The 10,714-nt window shown below is 60.3% G+C and overlaps 1 long non-coding RNA gene across 1 annotated transcript; it reads left to right on the forward strand.

Moving 5' to 3' along the window:
• Positions 1-801: 801 nt before the first annotated feature.
• On the forward strand, positions 802-1,908 carry LOC135973601 (uncharacterized). Its single transcript, XR_010590510.1, has 3 exons — positions 802-951; positions 1,071-1,194; positions 1,769-1,908. It is a non-coding gene; the product is annotated as an uncharacterized LOC135973601 (long non-coding RNA).
• The last annotated feature ends 8,806 nt before the right edge of the window (positions 1,909-10,714 follow it).

Genomic DNA, 10,714 nt, shown 5'->3' on the forward strand with positions numbered 1-10,714 from the left:
TAGGTAGGGGGGTGGGGTTCTGGAGGGCAGTTAGGAGCAGGGGTCCCAGGAGGGGGCAGTCAGGGGACAGGGAGCAGAGGGGTTTAGATGGGTCAGGAGTTCTGGGGGGGGGGGCTCTCAGGGGGTGGGGGTGTGGATAAGGGTTGGGGCAGTCAGGGGACAGGTAGGGGGGTAGGGTACTAGGGGGCCAGTTAGGATGTGGGGAAGGTCTCAGGAGGAGGCAGTCAGGGGACAAGAGGCAGGGAGGCTTAGGGAGGGTGTGGAGTCCTGGGGGGCAGTCAGGGGACAAGGAGTGGGGGGGAGGGTTGGGGGTTTCTGAGGGGGGCAGGAAGTGGGAGGGAGTGGAAGGGGCAGGGGCGGGGCTAGGACAGGACGGGGGCGGGGCTAGGACAGGGGCGGGGGCTAGGGCGGGGCTCCTCCCGTCCTCTTTTTTGATTGTTGAAATATGGTAACCCTACCTAATCCAAAACCCGCTGAGGCCCAAGGAAAGACTCCCTACTAACTCCAGTGGGCTTTAGATCACACCCTTACTGTGGTCCTCCTCCAGGCTCCCCCCCCCATATGAGGATATAATGCTTGTTCCACCCCCCACCAGTCCTGTTATCCCCACCTGATTCTTACTATTCCTATTTACTGTCTCTATTGCCAGAGCACCTCAGAGCCCCCGTCCTAGACCCAGACCCCATTGTGCCAGATGCTGGACAAACCCCAAAGAAACAGCCAGTCCATCGTTCTCCCTCCACGCCCACGTCATGCCCAGGGTCTCAGTGTCCGTGGCTGGGTTGGACAACAGCCTCCAGCTCTGGTCTCCTCTCTGTGCCCCCAGCCCCAGTGTGACCCTTCTCCTGTGCTCTCTGTTTGCAGCGCCTGGACCTGTTGGTGCGAGATTGGCAGCTCTCTGGAGCCTACGGCGCGGACGCGGGGCAGGAGTATCTTGGAGAAATCACACAGGTAATGATCAGATACCACGTGTGTTCATGGAAACAGCAAACTTTGGGGCGGAGCTGAATGTTTCCACAGCGGGTCTGATTCCCTGCTGACGGCCACAAATGTTGCTTTGACTCCCGCAGGACCTGGAGGTCTCTGCTGAGCAGCCCCTGGTGTTGGAAGCCCTGAGGGCGAGCGGCACCCGGTGCTATCTATTGCCCCACCCTGGCACTCAGTTCACCAGGAGCAGGGCAGGGACGCCAGATGGTAAGAGACCCTCATCTTCTCCTCTCTCACCCCCTGCTCTGCTCCCCCAGTCCCCACCCCCTCCTGCACTGCCCCACCCTCTTCCCTGCCCCCATCCCCACCCTTTCTCCTCTGCTGCCCCTTTCTTCCCCTCTTGTGCTTCCCCCACCCCCAAAATCCCAGTGCCCAGCTCACCCCCCTTGACTTAGAATTGACTCTACTGCCCACTGCACAGGGGCACTCGCTGGGTCACAGCATCTGTGTGGGAGGGGAGAGGGACATGGGGGGGGTGTCACTGCTGGGATCCTGGTCTGCTAGGGGAACGCTGCTGGTGTCCCCTTTTTGGGTCTTCATGGATCCCCTGGCACCACCCAGTGGAGACTGCTGTCTCCCCACTGCAGACTCTCCTTGCCCCCTCATGCCTCTCCCCCATTTTCCCCCAGGCAGTACGGTGGGAGGTGTTAAGCAGCTGTTGCCCAGAGATGGAATCTCATTTCCTGTGGCACAAACTAGCCCACCCAATCACATTTAACGTGTGTCCTACCCTGGACACCTGGATCCCTCCCGGATGCCTGGATCCTTTTCCCCTCTGCAGACATGGACGAGGATTTCCGGCAGTGCCTGTGTGAGTACGTCACCAGTGTGGTGCACTCAGCAGGGACACACGTCCGGACGGACCGAGCCGGGTAGGTGCTGACAGGGGCTCAGCTGGCTGCCAGGATCAAGGTGGGAGAGTGGGGGCTGTTAAAGGGGGGGGGGGGGGCTGGATGGGAGACAGCAAAATGGGGCCGCAAGGCGGGGACAGGGATTCAATATGGGGTGCCATTCTGCAGGGAGCGGGGCAGGGTGCTCAGTAGGCGGCGCTGGGCTGCAGGGAGTGGGAAGGGGCTCAGCGGGGGCAAAGGGGCTGAGCTGTCCCTGATCCCAGTTCTCCCGGGCGTTATTCCCTGCAGGGCGTCTCCCGATATCGGAAGACCAACGCTACGACTTCTCCTCACCCATGAAGGTACCAGGTCAACCCTCCCTCCGCCTCTCTCTTTCCAGCCTGGATTTGGGGGGGGGGGGCTGGTTCTATTGACCCCAACCCCAGGTCCTCCTGACATTGGCCAATCACACTAGCCCAGAAGGGGGCACCACAACAACTCCACCAAATGTCCTGATCGAGGACTCCTAGCACCCAAGAGATAAGGGGACCTGCAGGAAGCCCTGCCAGAGAACCAGCCCCTCCACTTGGGGTGGCAGCAACGTGGTCATGGCTGTGGGGTCGAGGTGCTGCCCTCTGGCTCTATTGAAATGTGGGGGGGTTGGGGACCAGTTCGGAGGTGATAGCGAGGAGCAGGTCCTGTACGAATGTGGGGAAGGTGGTGACTGTGGGGGGGCTCCCAGTTCAGAGATGGGCCCATCCCATCAGCACTCCCAACCCCATTCCCTCTCCCCACACAGATGGCTGAGAGCGTTTGCAGTGATGAGACAGGAGTTAAACAGGGGAGCAGTAGAAGTCACCAGGAGGGAATATGACCAATTTGTGCAGGAGCTGGTGAGTGCAGAGGGGCTGCGGATTGGGAGTGAGGGGCACCAGCATCCCTGGGTGGGAGGCAAGGCTGAGGTAGCAGGGGGCTGTGGATCGGGAGTGAGGGGGCTGCGGGTGTGTGAGGAGGCGGCGCCCCCTGTGGCTGGGTAATGCTAGTGCTCGTCCCCTAATGGCCGATCACTCCCCCATCCCCGGCAGGACCATGACCACCAGAGCATGAGCAGCTGCCTGAGGGTGAAGCCCCTGGAGATGCAGCGACGCCTGGAGGGGAAACGCCAGGAGCTGCTGGAGCGCTGCCGGGGGGAGCTGCGGGGCGAGGACCCCCAGAAACAGGCGGCCCTGGAGGAGCTGAAGAAGGAGCTGGACAAGCAGATGGCGGAGTTCCTGCCCATGATATGAACAGCGCTTTACAGTGAAGAAGGCCGAGTGGTTGGGCCTGTACATTGGGGGTGGGGGGGCATTCTGGCAGTGGTGGGTGCGGGTATCGGAGTAGGCATCAGGGCGGGTGCAGCTCTAGTGGGGCTGGAGGAAGCAGTGGCCATTGGATTGGGGCCGGGGTCTTTGGCCTGATTGGGGGGGGGTTGGGCACTGGCTGCGGGCCTGGTTTTGGACAGAAGATGGCCCAGAAACAAGACAGGCACCAACACCCCAAGTCAGGGGAATGAGCAGGAGAGGAGGGCAGGGTGTTCAGATCAGGAGCCCCCTTCCCACACAGCGGGAAGGAACCATCACACCTCACTCGGGTAAAGGGTCTGTCCCAGCCCTCAGCACTAGGAACTTCTGTATGCAAGGGGATAGATAGGTAGATAGATAGATAGATGGGGCGTGTGGGGATAGATAGATAGATAGATAGATAGATAGATAGATAGATAGATAGATAGATAGATAGAGTGTATGGGAATAGATAGATAGATAGATTAGATAGATGAGGGGGTGGATGGGGTAGATAGATAGATGAGAAGGTTAGTGTGGGGATAGATAGATAGATGGAGGGGGTGGATGGGAATAGATAGATAGATTAGATTAGATAGAGGTGGTGTATTAGGAAGAATGGGGAGAAGGTTGAGTGTCCAAAAGGACACATAGGTTGATTGATTTACAGCGGGGTCACCGAGATCAGAATCCAGCCCTGACCCCATCGACATCAGTCAATAAATAACCCGGTCCTGGCCCCTGCGCCCCGAGCTACCCCCTGCATCGCTCAGTGACAAATTTCATTGGCTTTCATTTTCCAACAAGTAGGGAGAAAAATTGATTTTCATATTTTGTGTTTGTTTTAAAGATTTTCTCCTCCCCTGATACAGTCCGTATGTGTAGAGGGGACAATTTTGGGTGATTCCCCTCATTTCCCACTGATTGAAAACAATACAAAGGGGTTAGGGAGGTCTGAAAGCCCAAATTCCAGTCCGACAGTTTTCAGTTCATTCTCAGCCCAGGTCCACCCGCCATTGGCCAATTGCACTAGGGACCAGGAGGGGGCACCACAAAGGGGGCACCAGTGGGGCACCAGTGGGGGGGTGACAGCAGCAAGCAGGGTCCTGGAGGAATTAGGAGAAGGTGGTGAGTGGGGGAAGGGGGGCTCCCAGTTCAGAGGGGATCCCATCCCCACCCCTACCGCTTTTCCCTCTCCCACCACAGATGGCGGAGATGGCAGAGATGAGAGAGAAGGCAAACAGAAAAGCAGTAGAAGCCTCCAGGAGGAAATATGAACAATTTGTGCAGCAGCTGGTGAGTGCAGAGGGGCTGCGGGTCGGGAGTGAGGGGCACCGACAGGACTGACGGGGGGCAGGGCTGGGCTAGCAGGGGGCTGTAGGTTGGAGTTGAGGGGGCTACAGGTGTGTGAGGCAGAAGTTCCCCCTGTGGCTGGGTAATGCTAGTTCCCGTCCCTCATGGACGATCTCGCCCCCCTCCGGGCAGGACCGTGGCCACCAGAGCATGAGCAGCTGTCTGAGAGTGAAGCCCCTGGAGATGCAGCGACGCCAGGAGGGGAAACGCCAGGAGCTGCTGGAGCGCTGCCGGGGGGAGCTGCGGGGCGAGGACCCCCAGAAACAGGCGGCCCTGGAGGAGCTGAAGCAGGAGCTGGACAAGCAGATGGACGAGTTCCTGTCGGCCTACGGGCAGCGCTTTAAAGTGAAGAAGGCCGAGTGGTTGGGCCTGTATATTGGGCCATCGCCAGCTGCCACCTCGGGCCGGACACAGGCTCGCTCCCACTGGCCTGCGCACCTGCCAATCAGCAAACGGCTCCGGCCCATTGGCTGCCCCTTCAGGAGGTGGGACGGGGGAAGCAAGAGATTCTGGGACTTGTAGTTTTATGTACCTAGTGGAGGAGAAGGGGGAGCTGTGGCGCTTATGTGGGGGGGTCTAGTGGTTGGACCAGAGCCCTGGGGTAGCAGGGGGCTCCGGGGGCTATTTAAAGTGCCGGGGCTCCAGCTACCTCTGCTGCCTCGGTCCTCTAAATAGCCGCGAGAGCCCCGCAGCTTCCCCAGGGCTCCGGCAGCTATTTAAAGGGCCAAGGTGGTAGAAGCAGGGGGGCCCCTGCCCTACCTGCAGCCAGCCCCTGCTGCACCCCCTGCCCTGCCTCCAGCCCCGCACCCCCTGCCCCCACCAGCCCATCTCCAGCCAGCCCCTGCCTGCAGCCAGCCCCGCACCCGCTGCCTGCAGCCAGCCCCTGCTGCACCCCCTGCCCGCACCAGCCCTGCACCCCCTGCCTGCAGCCAGCCCCTGCTGCATCCCCTGCCCGCACCAGCCCCGCACCCCCTGCCCTGCCTCCAGCCCTGCATCCCCTGCCCCACCAGCCCATCTCCAGCCAGCCCCTGCCTGCAGCCAGCCCCGCACTCCCTACCTCCAGCCAGCCCCTGCTGCACCCCCTGCCCGCACCAGCCCTGCACCCCCTGTCTGCAGCCAGCCCCTGTCTCCAGCCAGCCCCGCACCCCCTACCTGCAGCCAGCCCCTGCAGCACCCCCTGCCCTGCCTCCAGCCCTGCACCCCCTGCCCCAGCCAGCCCCTGCCTGCAGCCAGCCCTGCACCCCCTGCCTGCAGCCAGCCCGTTGCACCCCCTGCCCTGCCTCCAGCCCCACACCCCCTACCCCCACCAGCCCATCTCCAGCCAGCTCCTGCCTGCAGCCAGCCCCGCACCCCCCGCCTGCAGCCAGCCCCTGCTGCACCCCCTGCCCGCACCAGCCCCGCACCCCCTGCCCTGCCTGCAGCCAGCCCCTGTCTCCAGCCAGCCCCGCACCCCCTGCCTGCAGCCAGCCCCTGCTGCACCCCCTGCCCACACCAACCCTGCACCCCCTGTCTGCAGCCAGCCCCTGCTGCACCCCCTGCCCTGCCTCCAGCGCCGCACCCCCAGCCCTGCCCGCAGCCAGTCCCACACCCCTTGCCCTGCCTCCAGGCAGACCCTACCTCCAGTCAGCCCCTGCCCTGCCTCCAGCTAGCAATGTATCTAATATACAATTTTTATTTTATTTATATAGTTATGGAAAGTAAATAATACATGGAAGAAATAAAAGGGCGTTTTTTACATGGTTTTTTTTTTAGTCATCCCTGTCGGGGCCCCGCCTAAAATGTTCAAATTGGGCCCTGCACTTCCTAAAGCCAGCCCTGCATACAATAATGGCAGAGTTCTTGGTTCAGGCTTGTAGCAGTGATAGAATAAACTGCAGGTTCAAATCAAGTCTCTGGAGTACATCCACAGCTGGGATGGGTCATTCAGTCCTTTGTACAGAGCTTCCTTTTATAGCAAAGTCCCTCCAGAAGTATGAAGCAGGATTGTAGACAAGATGGAGACGAGGCATCAGCCTTTTATAGTCTCTTGCCATGTGGTCTTTGCTTTCTTTGTCCCAAGGACACTCTATCCAGCATGTGGCATAGAAAAACCTTAGAGTTCTGTCCATAGGCAGGTCCCTGCATGCCTTGCTGAGTCACAAGGTGTATCTACCTTCTCTCAATGGCTCAATTGTATAGCTAATGGTCCTCAGTGGGCCATCAAGCAGGCTAGGCAGAACTAACACCAACTTGTCTGGGGTGTTCCCCGGAAGCATAGCACAAGTTTGAAATACAGACAGTATAGAGCCAATATTCATAACGTCAACTACAAAACTGATACACATATACAGATAACATAATTATAATCAGCCAATCAGAACCTCTCCATAGACCCCTTCCACGACAACCTTTATACAATATTGGCTGCAAATATATAACAGTAGTCACAATGGTGATCTATACAGTTACTAGGGTTACCATATTTCAACAATCAAAAAAGAGGACGGGAGGAGCCCCGCCCTAGCCCCGCCCCCATCCTGTCCTAGCCCCGCCCCTGCGCCTTCCACTCCCTCCCACTTCCTGCCCCCTCAGAACCCCCAACCCTCCCCCCCACTCCTTGTCCCCTGACTGCCCCCCAGGACTCCACCCCCTCCCTAAGCCTCCCTGCCTCTTGTCCCCTGACTGCCCCCTCCTGAGACCTTCCCCACATCCTAACTGGCCCCCTAGGACCCTACCCCCTACCTGTCCCTTGACTGCCCCAACCCTTATCCACACCCCCACCACCTGACAGCCCCCCCCAGATCTCCTGACCCATCTAAACCCCTCTGCTCCCTGTCCCCTGACTGCCCCCTCCTGGGACCCCTGCTCCTAACTGCCCTCCAGAACCCCACCCCCTACCTAAGCCTCCCTGTTCCTTATCCCCTAACTGCCCCTTCCTAAGACCTCTCTCCCTAACTGCCCCCCAGGACCCTACCTCCTACCTGTACCCTGACTGCCCAAAACCTTATCCACCCCCCCCAGAAAGCCCCCCCCCCGCTCCTTGTCCCCTGACTGCCCCCTCCTGGGACCCCTGCTCCTAACTGCCCTCCAGAACCCCACCCCCTACCTAAGCCTCCCTGCTCCTTGTCCCCTAACTGACCCCTAGCCCCATGCGAGTGGCACGATCCGGCCAGCTGCCCTGTAAGCCGCACACGCTCTGCATGGGGGGGAAATCCGGACATTGACAAATTCCCCCCGGACGCTATTTTTAACTTAAAAAAGCCGGACATGTCTGGGGGAATCCGGACGAATGGTAACCCTACAGTTACAGATTATGTCAATAACATCACAGGAGGTGAAACGGCATCAGTGAGACTGATATTGTAATACTGCATCCAGTTTTGGTGTCCTCCTTTGAAAAAGATGTTGTGAAATTGGAGCTGGGGCAGCAAAGAGCCACCAAATGTTCTGAGGGCTGGAGAAAAATGTCTTCTAGTGAGCGATTGAAAGAGCTCAACCTGTTTAGCTTATCAAAAGAAGATTGAAAGGTGACTTCATTGAAGTGTTGAAGTGCCTTAATGGAGAGAAAAGATTGGGTATTAAAGGGCTCTTTAATTAAGCAGAGAAAGGCAGAACAAGACTCAGTGGCTGGAAGGTGAAAAGAGACAAATTCATATTACAAATAAAGCACAGATATTCAACAGCGAGAATGATTCACCACAGGAACAAGCTACCAAGGAAAGTGGTGGATTCTCCATCTCTTGATGTCATTGAATGTAGACTAGATGCCTTTCTGGAATGTGTTTGCCCCCAAAGTAGCTATGGTGTCATACAGGAGGCCTGTGACATGCAGGGGGTCAGATTAGATGCTCTAATGGTCTCTTCTGGCCATCAAGTCTACTAATTTCTGAAAAACTGAGTGTAGCATTGGGAGCAGCGTCTGAGGTTTTACTGTCTAGTCGGCTTGCTTCCTAGAATGAACACGCCTTGAGTGGGGTGATCCACAGGGAGTAGCTCAAAGCTCCCAGGTGCCTGGCCAGGGGCAGGACATTAGCACAGCAAGGGAGGGGCGTGGCAGTGACATCACAAAGGCCTTTTGCAGGACCTCAGACTATTGGTCAAAGGTGGTGACCTCACAGAGAGATGCTGACATCAGCCAGGCAGGACAGAGGCGAGTGGCCCGGGAAACCTCAGAGACTCCTGTGGCTTTGCTTCAGCAAGTCTCTGTCTCGAGGTCTCTCTTTGAGGACTGAGAGAACATTCGAGTTCACGTACGTGAGCGGCAGGAGGAACCTCTGTTGAGTTTTCTCCTTCCCTTTTAGTGATTTGTACTAGAAAGCAGACGTCCCTGTGTAGAAGGTAAGAGCCTCCTCGAGGTTTGAAACCTGTTCAGTCTGATCCATCGGGTGAGAGTTGAATTCTAGGCATGGAAAACACGAGCTTGAGGAGGCAGAATTTTATTCCGCACCTGGGATTTTGTCCCTTAGAATCACTGGGGACATTGGGGTTTGTCCTTTTTGTTTCACCTTTTCCTCCAGCCCTTCCTCCTTTCTTTTCTTCTCTTGCTTCTTTTGTCCTTTCCCCTGTTCCCCTCCTAACACCAGGGTGTGTGTGTTTGTGTGTGGCGGGGGAGTGCTCTGCAGCTCCCACGGTGGGAGGTCCACCCAAAAATGTGGGGCTGAAATAGTGCCCCGCCAGTGATCCCCACTAGTAGCGTAGCTTCCCCTCAGCACATTTTCCAAAAGTGGCGCCTTAGTCAGGGGTGCTCAGCCGGGGGCCGGGGCCAGTGCGGTGCTCGGCCGGGGGCCAGTGCGGTGCTGGGCCGGGGGCCGGGCCGGAGGCCGGCGCAGTGCAAGGCCGGGGGCCGGCGCGGTGCTGGGCTGGCGGTGCGGGCACTTGGCTGGGGGCCGGCGCGGTGCTCGGCCGGGGGCTGGAGGCCGGCGCGGTGCTCGGCCGGGGGCCGGCACGGTGCTGGGCTGGCGGTGCGGGCACTTGGCCGGGGGCCGGCACGGTGCTCGGCCGGGGGCCGGAGGCTGGCGCGGTGCTGGTCCGGGGGCCGGGGCCGGCATGGTGCTGGACAGGGGCCGGCGCGGTGCTGCACCGGGGGCCGGGCCGGGGGCCGGGGCAGTGCTCGGCCGGTGGCCGGCGCGGAGCTGGGCCGGCGGTGCGAGCACTTGGCTGGGGGCCAGCGCGGTGCTCGGCCGGGGGCCGGCGCGGAGCTATGCCGGCGGTTCGGGCACTTGGCTAGGGGCCAGCACGGTGCTCGGCCGGGGGCCGGGCCGGGGGGGCGGGCACTTGGCCAGGGGCCGGTGCAGTGCTAGGCCGGGGGCCACGCCAGGGGCCGGTGTGGTGCTCAGCCGGGGGCCGGCACGGTGCTGGGCGGGGGCCAGCGCAGGGCTCGGCCGGGGGCTGGTACGGTGCTGGGCCGGGGGCCGGTGCCGGCGCGGTGCTGGGCTGGGGACCGTGCCGGCGGCCGGGCCGTGGGCCGGCACGGTGCTCGGCCAGGGGCCGGCGCGGTGCTGGGCCAGCGGTGTGGACACTTGGCTGGGGGCTGGCGCGGTGCTCGGCCGGGGGCCAGTGCGGTGCTGCGCCGGGGGCCGTGCCGGGGGCGCGGGGCCGGGGGCCGGCGCGGTGCTGGGCCGGCGGTGCGGACACTTGGCTGGGGCCTGGCGCGGTGCTCGGCAGGGAGCCGTGCCGGGGGCTCGTGCGGTGCTTGGCCGGGGGCCAGCGCGATGCTGCACCGGGGGCCGGGGCCAGCGTGGTTCTTGGCCGAGCAATTCTCCCAGCACTTTCCAATAGTGGGAAAGTATGAAATCCCCGTTTGACTGCTGGGGACAGAGCCAGAGAGGGGGGAGCAACTTGCCCAAAGTCCCACAGGAAAAGGAAAACAACCAGCAGTGGAAACCCAGCAATGGAACTCTGGAGTCCTGGTTCTCAGTCTCCTGGTCCAGTCACTCCAGCGGAGCACACTCCCTCTCAAAGCCGGGGGAGTGGACATGGCGTTGTAATTGCCAGCTGTGGGAGGGAGTGTGCAGCAGTGGTTAGCGAAGGGGCCTGGAAAGAAGGCCTGCTGGGTCCCATCCATTCTTCTGACACTTGGTGTGACCCTGTGCCAGTAGCTTCCCCTCCCAGGCCTGGTTCTCATCAGTGGGGTTGGGGTCGCAGTCCCAACAGCCCAGGGGGGTTGGGAGGCTCCAGGAAGGTGTGTAAAGTGCAGGGATGTCGGGATCCCAGAGGCGCTGTCACCCCTGCACTAGGGCGGTGTTC

This window comes from Chrysemys picta, chromosome 9 (assembly GCF_011386835.1).
Source record: "Chrysemys picta bellii isolate R12L10 chromosome 9, ASM1138683v2, whole genome shotgun sequence".
Taxonomy (NCBI): domain Eukaryota; kingdom Metazoa; phylum Chordata; order Testudines; family Emydidae; genus Chrysemys; species Chrysemys picta.